The sequence below is a fragment of the Manis pentadactyla genome, chromosome 2 (assembly GCF_030020395.1).
Source record: "Manis pentadactyla isolate mManPen7 chromosome 2, mManPen7.hap1, whole genome shotgun sequence".
In the NCBI taxonomy this organism is placed as follows: Eukaryota; Metazoa; Chordata; class Mammalia; order Pholidota; family Manidae; genus Manis; species Manis pentadactyla.
This window is the reverse complement of record NC_080020.1, coordinates 186,359,554-186,372,595: the sequence shown is the minus strand read 5'-3', so window position 1 is coordinate 186,372,595 and position 13,042 is coordinate 186,359,554. Positions and strand designations below refer to the sequence as shown.

The window sequence follows — 13,042 nt, the reverse complement described above, 5'->3', positions numbered from 1 at the left end:
AAAATATTGCTGTCTAGATATTTGTCCTCTGGGTGATAAAGGAGGCATTGTCTTGGGGCCCACTCAGGCCTCAGTGCCGATCGTCGCCGTGCATCACAGCTGTGAAGTGCGCTTTGTTATGTGTCTGAGGACTCGGGTTCAGGACCTTGTTTCTCTTGAAATACCAGACTGATCAGAGCTGCATATGTTCGGGGGAAAGCAGGGGTCGGTGGTTCTCTGTCCACATTTTTACTAGATTATTCTTGGACGGAACTCTGGGAAAATACCCTGCAGCCTAAACCATCCCTAGAGTTTTGCTTTGTTTTAATTCATTTTCTTTCCTTCTCTTTCTTTTTTTCCTCCTTCATATTCTGCATCGTTACAGTCCTAGAAAATGCTAGAGTTTATCTGCATGAGTCAGAAACAAAGGCGTACAGCACTGCTTTGAACCTGGTGCCATAATGTACCAAGTTATAAACCTGTTTCTTTGTGTTTTCATTACAGTACATCTATCTCCCATTTAGAAATCAAAATGCAGAGTTCGGTCACCTGATGAAATATAGGGCAGGCTAAAGAGGTTTTCACCATTTGTAAATGATCAGTGGAATCTTGAAACAAAACTGGGAATTGATGGGGGTAAAAGAATCAGAATTTTTGCTCTGAATGAAAAAAAAAATTAATATAAAAATGATCATTTGTAAATCTCTAAGCCATTAGATTTTTATTACAGCTTTTTTGTAGGTATGTTATTGCTAAGAGTATTTGAAGGAGTAAAATATTTGTTGCTCCTAGTAGTGAAAAATAAAAATCAAATGATAAAAAGCATGGTAGTAGGTATCTGAATGAAAATTGAAATTTTTAGTCAATTATCTGAATTTTTTAAATAGTACTACATGTATGGCTATTGCTATTGTTATTGAATTTTGGCCAGATATTTGTGTTTTGTTGTATTTGCATCTAAGCTAAGACATCTATAGCAAGCATGATATTTTATAAATTCCTTATATCTGTGTTATGTCTAAATATACACCTTCAGTTATAAAACCTCCTATTCATATATGGAAATGGAAATACTGTAATAAGCAAAAAATCAATATGCAAGAAACAGGATAGACACATATATTTGCACACATACATATGGTCACACACATGAATTCCTTATGAATGAATGATTTCATATTTTTGAATTAAAATGTATTCAAATTTGAGGTGTTCTCCCTCAGTGGTGACTGAAGCTGTGGCTCCATCCCTGTGACCCCACCACAACCAGCTGCAAATCTGCCCCTTTGGACTATGTGACTCTTTCCAGTAAGGCTGTATCTACAAGAACCGGAAGTGGCACTTCTGGCCATGCTAAGTTTTCAGATTCTGCCAAGACCTGTGAAAATAAATGGAAAGAATCACCAGACCAGAGAGCAAACCATAGATCAATTCTAGTCATATATATGTTATGGTTTGTGATGCTGTGTGTCTAGTAAGTACCAATTTAGTTCAGAAATATAGGTTGAAGTCACCAAACTAGAATATTTGGTTCTGATTTCCATGGGCTCTAAAGCGGCTTGTTTGATTTCCACTCTACCAATGATAGCCTAGTAACCTTGAGCAAGTTACCTAACCACTTTGGTCCTCAATTTCTCCATTTATATAGTTATTGATATGTACCTCACTTGGTTGTTAAAATTGTTTAATAAATAATGCACATAAAATGCTTAGAATATGTCTGGCACATAGCTAATATTCAACAAATATTTTTTTGATGATAGTAATGGTGATAATAATGACAATAATCCCCACAACAAAAAAGGGTAATCCTAAATCCAGGAACTACAGCTTGGCTTGGATAGAATTGTTCTAGGTTTACTAAGGTTTACATATATATACATCAGAATCAGGTTGTCCTGAATAGAATCTTGGTTCAGCCATTTACTAACTGTATGCATGGGCAAACTGCTTAATTTCTCTAGATTTCATTTTCTATGTAGTAAAATATTAACTGTCTCATAGAATTGTTCTGAACATGAAAATAGGTGGTGCACATAAATTGCTTAGCACAGTACATGACCAACAAGGCTGTCCCTAAGGTATGCAGGACCTTCTTTCTATATAACCATTTAAATAATATTACAAATTAAAGGGCCAATCACTGAAGATTTAGAAAAAGGGGTAGGAAAAAAAAGTAGGCATTTTTTTCTTGTGCAATCAATGTCTATGTAAATGTTTCAGTGCCCATGTACCATTTCTTTCTGATCAAATGCAGGAAACTTTCTCTCAAGTTTTTTCTTCTATTTTTCTTAATTTTAAGACTTACTGTTTCTGACTAAAAGCACAATTTCCACCATGAGAAAAAGATAGCAATGCTGTTATTACTTATAATGCCATGACTCTTTGGAACCTGTACATATCGGAACAGTATGGCTCTTGCTTCTGCAGGTTCCCAGTACTATTTTTAAATGTATAACTAGTTGCAATATTACTTATGCCACCTCAGCACTGACTGCACTGTCTGTGAGTACCTGGTTTCTGAGAGTTCTCTCAAAAGAGGTTTTTTTCATTGATGACAACCACAAATATAAGACTTGCCTAGAGTATGTAAAAAAATGTGAAGAATAACTTACTTCCTGATCATGTTGAATTTCCAGTTCAAAATTCTTTTGTGCACATGTGGAGCAGTACATCTTCCAGCATGTTTTTCTCTTAAACTAACTGGGCTATAGTCACTGTTCCCTGAATGTGATCTCTTCCAATGTTGTCTGCACCTCCACTTGCCACACTCCTCTACCAGCAAGGTGGAGCAAACAAGGGACGAGGTGCTGAGCAGGAAGAATGGTCCCATTTGTAGAACAAATGTCTGTCCTTGGATCAGCATGGCTTAAACCTACCTAGGATAGTATGATGTGAGCATATCAATTAAACAACTAATCATCAGAACATTCATGGGAAGGACCTTTTGGCATTGTGGAGCAATGATCTTTGAAGCCTTCAGAGGAGACAGTTGTGGCCACCTTCAGGACTGTCTGATATGCAGCGCAAAGCCTGAGGAAGGGATAGGGTGACTTCTCTGAATGCACTAATGATGGGTGCATGAGGTGTAGTTACCCTCACCACCTTCAGTTACTACAGACTGAAGGTGGCATCTGTGGTTGGTCAGAACATGGATGAGAGTTAACACATGGGTCACGTACATGGCTTAAGCCAAAGGTTGGCAGAGGATAGGTACTCCTTGTTGTGTCTGACTTTAGAGTCTTACCTTTATTACCTGGTACCCCAAAAGAAATACTGAACTGACCAGCAGGAGAAATCCATTCACCACTTACTCTCTTGGAACTGGCTGGCCATATGGGCCCCAGGATGACCATAAGCTCAAGCCCCAGACCTCCTGAGGCATCTGTTTAACCCCATGGTTGCAGGGAATGTCATAGCACCCCAAAAGAGAGACAGAGGTCAGGACTCAAAAAGACCCTGATCTGGCTCAGGTAGCCCTGCTAACATGGCTCAAGAGAGAGGCTTAGAAAAATTTGAGGTAGTTCCTCCATGGCTGGAATGAGATTACCTACTTGGGGAGAGAAAGAGGAGGGAAACGAATGGGTATGTGAGGCAGAAACCACAGCCTGAACAAGGAAAGCGAAAAGAATGCAAATGGAAGGGAAATGCAAGGAGCAGGGTGTGGGCTTGTGTGGGGGCTGCAGCGGCACTGAAGGAGATGCAAGTGGAGACAAGTGGTGGAACTGGAAAGTTAGCTTGAGACAGGTTTTGAAGAGCTTTGAGTGCAAATTACATCTCTAAATTTTAGGGTTTATTTTATGCCAGGTTCTGGGCATTGGAGACACTACTGCAGGTTTACAGGGAGAAGGGTGGATTGTTGAAAGATCTTCAAGCAATGTAATGATCTGCATTTTAAGAAGATTCCTTTGGTGGAACTTGAAGGGTTAGCTAACAGTGGAAGAGGCCATAAAGAAAAAGATTAATTAAGCAGCTGTGGATCTACTTCAGGGAGGAGATGGAAAGAACCTCAGTTAGGATAGCAGAATGAGAATCGGAAGGAGGGGATCATCCAAGATTCTCATAAAGGTAAGGTCAGCAGACTTTGAGGACTAACCGGGTGGATGCTGGAGAAATAGACTGGCCACTTGATATTACAGAAACTGTGAGATATATTCATTCATTCCATTGAAGTTTTATTGAGTGGTATGTCCCCAAGTGTTAGGCTCTGTGCAGGAAACACAGGAAGAGGAGCAGGTCTGGTGGCGATGGCTCAGTGGCGACAACCATCTATGTGTTAACTGTGCAGACTGCCAGCCTCTCTCAGCAGGCGTGGGTTCTAGAGCTCAGAGATCGGTGTTTTTAACAGTTGTCATCAGAAGAGTCTGGGAAACACTGTATGAGATAACACATTTGAATCTGGATGAGTTGAAATGATCCATATAGAGAGAAATTATATATGAATGTATACATATAGGGGATCCTACTACCTTTACATAGGCATCAGAGGCAGAGGTTAAAAGGAAATTTTCTAAGCTACTCTATGGAGAAAAACAATGAGAAGAAGCAAAAACAATAAGAAATAAATTCTCCAGAGAGTACTCTCCCTGAATCTGAGAAATGGAACTAAGAAACTTCTGCCAATAGAAATGTCTCATTCGTTGATTGAAAGATTGGCTCAGCTTCCCATCCAAATCCAGCCTTAGGCTTTAACATTGATTATGGTGACTAATACTATAATTCTTCAGTTTTGCAGTGGAGTGCCTGCCTTGAAGCCCACACAATGCTTATCTGCTGCTGCACCGGAGAGCCAATACAAGCGAAGGCAGAGGACCTTCTGGCTGGAGACTTGTCCAACCAGAGAGGAGGGTTTTATGTTTGCTGTGATGCCTTTTGTCCTTGTCAGAAATGTGAAGCACATGGAATTTGATTTTGGTGCATCCTTACCCAGGGTGCTTATGTTATCCACACAGTCCTCAACCACTCCGAACCGCAGCACACACACTAGCCAGCGCGGGCTAGCACCCCAAGTACCTGGATTGTTCCTGGTTTCTACATCTAAGATCTACCTTTCTCTCAGAGTTCCATTTTCCCTTTTTCTCTCAAAGGCAACACTATTCGAGTCTGACTACCTGATTTCTGTCAAAGTTTTACTGCCTTGCAATGACTTAGTGTTTATCTGACCCAGGCAAAGTGCACTTTAATAGAAGATTTTTATAGAGACAGTGTCTTAAACTAAGATGGTGACTTTAATGATGGAATTTTGGGTAAGAACAGGTATTTTGTTTAGATGGAGAGAAACTAATTAACTAGGACAAGCAGAGGATGAATATGGTTTAGGGAACAGTCCTTTTTATAATTACATTTAAAAATTTTTAATTATAAACTACAACTATCATTACAGGCAGTAACACCTTATTTATTGGACTGTTTAGGACATTTAAATGAGATGACATATTAAAGCCCCCACTGTAAGACTTGGAATTGAATAAATACTGTTTTTTTCCTTATACCCTCTTCTCCATCTGGGTGGATGTGGGTTGCTCTGTGATCCTTTGCTGTGTATTTTTTCCAGGTTATTCAGCTAATAATTCTATTTGATTCCAAAGAGCTAAGGATGTCAAGAAGGAACTGAGTGCCAAAACCCTAGAGCTGGGGATATATACATAAAATCTCACTTAATATTGCAAATAGTCTTATAAAGGTACAGTTGAAGCAGTTAGTTGCTATATGCTAGATTTAAGGGGGAATTCTGGACCAGTCATCTTTGGGAGGCCTTCACGCTGTGCCTATAATTAATTTAGTGCCTTAGAAACAACAAGCCTAGCTTGACTTAAATTTTGATATCTAGAGAACCTTTAAAATATGTGAAATTTTGCATCCCATTGGCACCAGGGTGCACCAGACTGGCACCCCTATTTTGCCAAGCACTCCTAATATCTCACACTCTGCATGAAATAACTGTATTACCAATAAAATGTTCAAGTTGTAAAGCATGGATTCTATGATATCACTGTGGTTGCACAGATGCCTTTCTCTCTCTTTAACTTTCTGTTTCTCAGGGGTGTTCTGAATAGTGGAAGTTGTCAAAGAAAACTGTGCTGGAGGAATAAAGTTAAGCTACCATGCTTTCCTCTTCAACACCAACTCAAAGCGAATGCATATGCTGTTGCGCTGGACATGCTGTCAACAGTGTTCAGGCCGCATGTAGTTACTCAAATTACTAACCTTGCCAAAGAATAAGTTTGTGAACCTCCTTTTCAGAGGCCCCGTCTCTGATATTTCAGAACCATTCAATTATAATTCTGATGCTTCCTTTTATGTGGCAGTCATGGGTTGTCAGCAAGGATAGAATTAAGAGAGGCATATGAAGTGTGCTACCGTGCCTCATGCCTAAGGATCTCAATTCTTTTGTTCATGGTGACAAATGACATCCTTAAAGATATTTGTCCTGATTCCTCACTGTCCCTACACAGGTAAAAAAACTTCCATTGAAGTCAAACAAGCTTCACTGAAGTTAATGGGAAGTAATGCCCTTGAAGGGAAGGAAGATCTAGGGTGATTAATTTTAATTAGCTAAACGTAAACAAGCATATGTCTACAAGTAGTGACAGAAAAGTGGTTGTTTGTATTCCTAACTTAGCTTCAGGGGTCTAGGTATGGCAATTCTGTACAGAATCAGACTGAACTATTTCAACCCCAAAACATAAGAATGTCCACAAAGAATAAATCTATTCTCCATAGGTGTGTCTCTGAGATATACCCTCAAAACATTAATTCTAAAAAGCTACTAAAATATTATCATGAGCCAAACGCTTTTCAGGCCTTGGGATAAAAAGTTGAGTACAACTAGCTGCCCTGTAAAGCTCATATTCGGGATGTGAAAATAGCTCAGGGAACAATTTTGTCACCAATCCTTCATTTGTGTCTCCATCATTCATTTATTCATGTACTCATTTGTTCAAGAAATATTTAGCAGACACCTAAGTTTTTCATGTTCTTATAACAAGAATGTACAAAGTAGTATTGGAATCCAGTGGAATAAGAATTTGATTCGGCATGGAAGGGTGAGTTCTAATCATGGAAGGCTTCTCAGAGATAGTGTCGCTTGAGCTCAGTTTCACAAGAATAATGTTTATTTAGTTAGGCAAAGTAAAAAGAGAAAGATGTAGAATATAGAAACCATATAAGGAGAGGTATGGAAACATAGGAACTTCTGGGGTATGTTCAGAATAAATATGAACTTCTCTGGGACCCTAATATAAGGTTCAGCAAAATACAGTCCACATGCCAAATCCAGATCATTATCTATTTTTGTACAAACTACAAGCTAAGAATGTTTTAAAAACTTTTACATGGTAGAAAAAAAATCAAAAGAAGACTAATTTTGTGACATGTGAAAATGATATGAAATTCAAATTTCAGTTTCCATAAATAAAGTTTTATTGGAACACAGCAACACCCATTCACTTACATATTCTGTATGGTTACCTTTGTGTTACACAGCAGAATTGATGGTAGTGACCCAATCTGTATGGCCCACATGGCCTAAAATATTTACTCTCTGAATGTTTACAGAAAAAGTTTACCAATACCTACTCTAGTATATAAAGTGCTGATAGATTGAGACCAAATTGTCAGGAAGTTTAAATACTATTTCAATGAATTTGGACTTCATCTTGTAGAAACCAATGAATACAAAATTTTAGAGTTGACCTTTATGTTATTAAAAATCACTTTTTGAAGGATCCAGCATTCATTAAGTTGATAAAATCTTCCATTCAAATATAAGTGCCACGTGACCACAGAACCATAACTGGGATACCTAACAACTCTCTACAGCTCCTAAAGATAATTAAGAGGTAGTTCAGATGTGTTTCAAGATCTATAGGTCAAAGAGAAAAAAATATATGAGTTTTTTGTTTAGGAAGTCCCTAAAATGACTATTTGGCAAACATAGTTTCCTGAAGAGGAAAGTCAGACATGTACCTACTTTATGGCATAATGACTGAAGACTGGAAAAAATAAATGACATTTGATTCAAGCCATTGTTTCCAATATTTTTACTCAAGAATATCTTCTTTAATTCAAAAAAGTCTCAGGCCATTTTACATGGTAGCAAATAACTACGTGTAAGTTATGCATGTAATCATGCATTTAAAATGAAATTAAGCTGTTCTGTTAGAAAAATAGTAGTATAAATGTATGTAAACCATATTCAGTCTTTTGCATAATATCTGGTATATGTGTTTTCAGGGGTTTCAAAAAACTGGGGAAATAAATGTTCATGGTAAAAAGCAAGGACTCAACTGATATATGTAATGCCGAAGGACAGTTTTGACTGACCTGCTTTTAATAAATTAACTGATTTGCATTGTGCTTGTATGATTTCTTATTGCCTTCAAAAAAAAAAGCTAAAGAAAACAAGTTTGCTTAAAAAAAATCATCAAAAACAAACAATTTGCTTAACTATGTAGTGTGTACCTTCTAGATTTGATTGATTCCTTAAACAGTTAACTGATTTATCCTCAGATAAGCAGAGAAAGGTCAGACTGAAAATTCACCCATACCACACTCTCTATTTGGGTTTTAATCCTAACCTCTTCACTTACCTTTTATCCAGATAAATTCTAAAACTAATTCAATAATACTAACCTTCTGCAATACAAGGAAAAATAGATAGCTTGTTCCTAACAGCTTAGGAGATACCTGGAAAATGAAGAATGAAAAAAATGTTGGCAGTAGACTGATAAATTAATCATATCATTAAAGCTAATCATGTCACAGGAGCCCTCAACCACAGAATTAAAAGACAACCACTGAAAATACAATACTCTGGCTTTCTTTTCGGAAAACTTGGCTGAATCTAACTTAAAACTGCGTTTAGTGAATCCTCTAATATTTTGGCTGAGGGGTGACATGGAGGTCAACTGTGAGGTCATAAGTAGGGCAATGTAATGAAACTTCCATTTCATTGTCAACCATGCATTTGAATGAAGTTCTTTTTTATAGGCAGAGTAAGAGTGAAAGGCCAGTAGGGATACCCTCGTTGTCAATTACTATATGTTTTATGTCTTGATTCATTGGCCCCAGAACCTGAAGAACTCTTTCTCTAGAAGAACCCAAGATCCTCACTCTGACCCCCAGAATATGCAGTATACCCCAGGGTTACTATTTTTGTTATGATTTCTACTCCCAATGTCCTTCTGTTTACCTGCTTTTAACATTTTCATTACTGTCACATCTAATCGCATTTGGTTTTTCACAGTAGTTTAGTATTACTGTTTTCGTTTGACACATGGAAAACATATCTGGTCATTTATTTCCGGACTGTAGTTAGATATTTTGTCTATTTCAATACAGGAAATTTTTAAGACTTCAAGAAAACCCAACTATTCTTATTTTTATCTCCCCCTACTATACATCCTATAATAGCCAAATAAAGGAGATTTGGTGAAGTCATGCCCTTATCTTATCATTTTGCTTCTAGCTGAACATTAAGGCCAGGATGGACCAGTAACAGTTTGACTGGTTAATAGGCAAATTAGCCCAAAGAAATTAATATAGTTTATAGCTAGTCAGATGAATTATAGATAATATAGGATCAATAACTTGAATCAAACACATCAAATTAGAAATTCAACAAATTAGGGACTTTTTATGGATAAGGCATTATGCTAGGCACTGAAAGACTGATAATAAATAAGATAGTGCTTTTATCTTTAAGATGCTTTACAGATCCATTGAAAGAGATTTATTAATTTATTGAAGCTCATATAGAACTTTTTCACAAGCCTCCATTCTAATCTAAGCACTTTCAGGAAAGAAAAAAAGTAAAAAAGCTACTACTACATTCAAAGTGGAACTGAATTTATGTAACTATGATAAATATGTGCTTATAATATTCTCTGAATTAAACCTTAACTAGAAATTTTCCATGCCTACATAGGACCCAAAACTTGATCATAACAGACTTATGCAACCCCATGAAGAATTCTAAACATTATTTGCATGAAAAATTCAATTCAAGACTATGTGATTTAACAAGAACTAATTTTTCATTCAGAAAAGCTGGATCTAATCCTGGCTCTGCTGTGAACTATTTGAATTTTTGATCTTATCAAGTTACTTAACCTCATCTTTAAAATGGTTGTAAAGTTGGAAATGATATTAAACTAAGGCTTCTTTCACCTTAAAACCTCCATTGCTTTAAAATGCATTGGAAACAAAGGAAATACTAAAAAAAAAAAGTGTTTTGATTTGTTAACAGTAAGTATTATGAGTTCTATGTATAAGCTAGTCTCAGCCATGTTAAATAATGGTCCCACTACTCACTTTCCACTGTAGAAGGAAAACAATGTGATACCAGAGCTATGGTTTTCCTTAGACTTATTGAGAGCTCTCTCATACCCTGGTAATAGGTATGAGTGACTGGTTTTCATTATCACAGATTAGAATAGATGATACTAGAAATGGTGAAACCATAGCAGAGTGGAGGAGGGTAGACAAATGAAGAAGTGTATAGAAAGGTTTTATTTTTCAACTTGTAATGGAATAATTGTAGCCACTCTGCTGGGCCTTTTATGTTAAATTCCTCAGATCAGAGTAACACATGCATATGTACTACAGGAAAATTTCCTGTTAAGAGAAGGTCCACTACATCATTTCACTGAAATGGAAATGTGAAAGAGGTAACTGTTCAATAGATTAAAACAATCCTAATGAATGTTTCCTAAAGAATCAGACTGTCGCATTGGTTCCTCGGAAGACTAATAGGGATTTTCAACTTTGCTCAGTTTAGTTCTTTGTTGGAGGCAAAATGGTAGTGAGGTATCAGCAAGAACTCTAACCCTTGGAGCTGAAGGAGTCTTTATCTCAATTGCTTTTAAACGGCATTAGGCGTGCCCATCGAGAGGAACCAGGGTGAAGGATCTTGGGTGGATTGACTGCTGGAGCCCTGACTGATAATTCCTACTGTGATACACTTCAAAGCCAGCCCACAACAAGAAGCTGGGATTGGATTTAGAGCCTATGTAAACTCTAAATGGAGTTTTACTGTGAAACAAAACACCTGTCTTTCATCCCAAACTAAATTGACAAGCAATAATTTAGTTGTCTAAACTGAGAGCTTTCAGGATTCCAAACTGCATAATGTCAAAAGACAATGTATAAAGTTGCATTTGGAAGGTTCAAGGGTAGAATGCCATGTAGGCAAACATATTAAATGACTGGTCTTTTCCCTTCTCCCTCTGGTTCTTCTGTCCTCTCTCCCTTCTTTTCCTTCTTTTTCTTTGTTTGTGGGGCTGTGGCAGAGGGACAGGGTAGGGTGGATGAGGCTGTGACTAACTATAGAAATTGGATGGGTGTGTAACAAAAGAAATCCTAAATCTAAAACACCATTCTCCTCCCTTGTGCATTCCACTAGGTGAGCATTTCCTGATCAGCTAAACTAATCACAAATTAAATGGAAGAAAAGAAATAAAGAATTTTGGGCCTTTCAAAAACAAAAACAATATTTGGGAGAGATTACTGAATTCCTACATCATCTCCCCACATAAACACTTAACAATATAGCCTAGATTTGTAATAACTTTTTCTACACAAATTATTTTGATTCTTTCATGTTTCATTTCAGTTGTGTTTGTTAAAATCTGCATACCTGACATCAGAGTGTCCAAACTTAGACCCTGACACTTGACTAAATTTTATACTTCTCCCTCAGGAGTTTTGGGATAAATCATAAATAAAACCATGGCCTCTGTTTCCCACCAACTAAGACTATATATAGACACAGACTTAACATTTTATTTTGCTGGTTTACATGCTATCCTTTCTGCTCTCTTTTCTAGAAGAGCAAATGAAAGGAGCAGAGTTGTTAAGCAAAATAAAACAGATGCTACAAAAGAGGCCAGTCAGTTGTCTGCAGAGATATCTGATTGGACTCTGCCAGCTGTCAATTAGTGGTTCTGTGTTTTGTTGATGAAGTGATATTTACTTTTCTGGTCTGCCATTGGCTGAGATGTTTAATGTAATGAATGCTAAACTGAGCCTAGATCATTTTTTAAATCATAGCTTGGGGCTTAACAGCCCTTTAAATGAATTGTATAAACAAGATAGCTGTTAATTCTCTATCAATGTGTCATTAATCATCAAATAGTATTAAGAAAAAGCAACTGTCTTTAAAAATCTCAATAAACTCTATTAAAATTACCAAATTATCCATTCAGGGGCTATTTTCTCATTCAGAGAGTGTCAAGCTTTCAACAGAATTATATTTGAAGATATACATTTCTGTGATCTAATAACATGCATATATGTGTATATTTCATAAATTAATATGGCCTGAAGAAATTAGTAACTATTGTAACCTTAAATCTATGGTCACTAATAAGAAGGGAAAATATCCCACAGTGATCTCCATATGTCTTTAGATTGCTGACACCTACTAGCAGGCATTGCACCAATTTCTTGTTAGGAAATTAAGTATGATAAAAACTATAAATGTGTGTCTAAGCTAATCTTTCATGTAATATGTATGCAGTCATTTAAAATTCATCTGCAATTCCACAGACTCAACCCTTGGGGAGCAATCTGTCTACTGATTCCTGCTTACCCCCATCTCTTCCACAAACTGCAATCCTGCCTCCCTTCTTCACGGTGTCCTAGCACAGTGCCTGGCATATAGTAAGTAATAAATATTTGTTTCATGAATGAACAAGTAAAGGTGGGGGATGTAAAGGGATGTCAAGGTAAATGACATTTATTAACTTTTTTTCCTATATTAAGCTGTATGCTTTGTACCTATTTTTTCATGTAACCGTAATAACAACTTCATTAGGTAGGTGGTATTACTCTCACGTGGAATATTTAATTTGATATTTATATATACATTTAATACAAATAGATAATATTATTCTTACATTTAATTAAATTAATTTAATGTAACCAGTTATGCATAATCATATTTACTATATCATGACCATATTTTAAAAAATCAGATAATGACAAAAAGCTTACAATGGTAGCTGTTTTTCTCTCTGAGGGCAGTTCTGCCAGAGAGGCATACTTTAGTCTCTTTTCTGGG

At 36.8% G+C, this 13,042-nt stretch overlaps 1 long non-coding RNA gene across 1 annotated transcript in view; it reads left to right on the top strand.

The window, feature by feature from the left end:
* Window positions 1–12,715, top strand: part of LOC130682588 (uncharacterized) — a 115,408-nt gene extending 102,693 nt beyond the window's left edge. The window contains exon 3 of the long non-coding RNA XR_008995839.1: window positions 12,529–12,715. This is a non-coding gene — a long non-coding RNA (uncharacterized LOC130682588). The remainder of the gene's footprint in view (window positions 1–12,528) is intronic.
* Window positions 12,716–13,042: the final 327 nt, after the last annotated feature.